Below are 2,565 nucleotides of genomic sequence, written 5' to 3'. Positions count from 1 at the left end.
TAGGCCGTAGCTGGGCCGAAAGGCCGGCCCGTTCGCCACCCGGCTTGATCGGGCCGGACCAATTAAGCGCAGTTGTGGCATGCAATCATAGGTGGGCTTTTGTTTGCTTCACAATTTTTTTGCCTTCTATGAGTCACGGCGCTGGGGGAGGTGGAAGGGGCGCTTTTTAGTCCCACCTCGCGCGCCGAGGGACGCCATGACCGGCTTATATACCCGCGTTCATGCACACTGCTATATGAGATAGTTAGTAATAATTTGGTTTGACTTTGCACTGCTAGCGGCGGCACTGCCGCACTACCCCGTCAGTGTAAGCTCATTACACTGTCCGGGCAGTGCGGCCGTGTACTGCTAGCAGTTTAAACTCAAATCATATCATTACTATCTGTCTTATTCTTTATTATTTGCCACACTATGCAAATTTCATGAGTGCTATCTACAATATTTTTTTGACATCCTTCAAATGAACCCAAATTACATTACTAATATCTACCATCATATGCCTAATATCAATACGAAATAAATTGGGTATTAACTACTGTTTTTTATTAACGATCGTTTCCAAATCCTTGAAATGAACTCAAATTTTTTTATAGTGTTCCTCCATCATCACTAGGATGCATGCCAAGTTTTGTATCTTTTTTATCGCTTTACGAATTTTCTATAATTTTTTCGGTGAAAACAGCACACAGCACACCCCGGACGTGACACAACATGTTTTTGGTGTTCAAATACGTTCAATTCTTGGATTGAACGTTAGGGTGACCGTACCAACTCACTTGCAAAAGTTGAGGTCATTCCGAATATGTCGAAAAATTGACCTCCTTCTCCGGAGACCGTTCGGGTAGGACTGAAGGACCCGTCCGAAAGAAGTTTTTTTTCCGACATCCTTGAAATGAACAATGGTTTTCTTCGGTACCGTATGAATTTCCTATGGTTTTCTTCGTGAAACGCACCGAAAACACTGGCCGGGCGTGACGCAACGTGCGTATGGTGTCGGAATTCGTTCAACTTTTGCGTGGGGCCCTAAGTCGGTCGTGGCGTCCCTCGGCGAGCGAGGTGGGACTAAAAAAGCGCCCCTCCCACCTCCCCCCGCGCCGTGACTCATAAAAGAATAAAAAATAGTGATGCAAAAAAAACAGCCCAACCGTGGTTGCAGGCCGCAACTGCGCGTAATCAGTGACAGTGCACGACGGCGCGCGTGGGCCGGCCCATTGACTCTGCGCGCGGTGCGGGGGCAGGGGCGGCGGGTGTGAGTACTAAAGTTTAGTCCCACCTCGCCCGCCGAACGACGCTGCGACCGCCTTATATACCTACCTCCCACCTCCCATTTGAACTCCTCTGACTCCCGCCCCTACCCACCACTGCCCTGATTGACCGTGCTGCAGGCCGTAGCCGCGGCTTGATCGGGCCGGACCGATTACGCACAGTTGTGGCCTGCAAGCACAGGAGGCAATTTTTTTATCATTGTTTTTTTTCTTTTTATACAATTTTCTTATAATTTTTTGGTGATAACACCACATACCACACATATATTTTTGGTGTGCATGCATGATAAGTTCTCCAGAGACCGTTCGAGTATGAGTGAAAGCCTCATGCATGTGTAACCGAGCATTGATTTTCCTCGTCACGTTGAAATGCATGTTTCCATTTATTTTTTGAAGTTGCATGACTAACATCAAATTAAACATACGTTTTTTTTTCAGATAAGCCATTTCGAGTTCATTCATAATTCAAACTACCTTACATAGCACTAAACATAAACGAGCACTGCTCTTACATAACTTAGACCGAAATTTGAATAAAAACCCTAAAAGTAGACTACTCCTCGTCGCTGGCGCCGGTGAGGTCGACGACCGGCGCCATACCGCCGGCCCCTCCTTCGCCGCCGTCGCCGCCCTCGTCGCCACCGTCGTCGTCGTCGTCGCTGAAATCCCACCAGTTGTCCTCCCGCGCCTGCTGCTCCTGCACCGCCGCTATGGCCGCAAGCCGCTCTCGTTCCTCACGAGTGGCCGCCGCCGCCTCCTCTGCCGACTGGGCCAGCACCGCAAGTATCCCCGGCGTGTTGTCGGGGTCTCCGTCTTGCGCGAGGGCGGCCTGCGCCGGCGGGATCTCGACCAGCGCCGGGTCAAGGGGCGCCTACTGTGCCGGGGCAGTGGGGGCGGCTGGAGGTGGGCCCTGAATGCGCCGAGGACGACGTCAAAGTTCTTTCCCCGCCAGAACCTGCGCCGGGCCCTGCGGTTGTAGCGGCCGCCAGGGAACGCGCGGAGCTGCTGCCTCGTCGGCGGCGGGCCCATGGTGGGGATGCCGTCCGCCCCGAAATGCCACGGCCGCGACACTTTGGCTGCCGGCGGCACCATCAGGCCGTACCGGGCCAGATCCTCCGTGGCGCCGACAGTGAGGCTCAGCGGCCAAATGCCGGTCGGCCACGCGCCCTCGTCGGAGTCACTAGAAGACATCGCCGGCGAGGAGAGGGAGATGGGTGGGCGAGGAGAGGAAGAGAGATGGGCGGGGCGAGGGAGATGGCACAGCCTGCTCAGGGCTGGCGCTGCCTTTTATAGACGGCGG

Source organism: Triticum dicoccoides, chromosome 3A (assembly GCF_002162155.2).
Source record: "Triticum dicoccoides isolate Atlit2015 ecotype Zavitan chromosome 3A, WEW_v2.0, whole genome shotgun sequence".
Lineage (NCBI taxonomy): Eukaryota > Viridiplantae > Streptophyta > Magnoliopsida > Poales > Poaceae > Triticum > Triticum dicoccoides.
Note: the sequence above shows the minus strand (reverse complement) of the source record.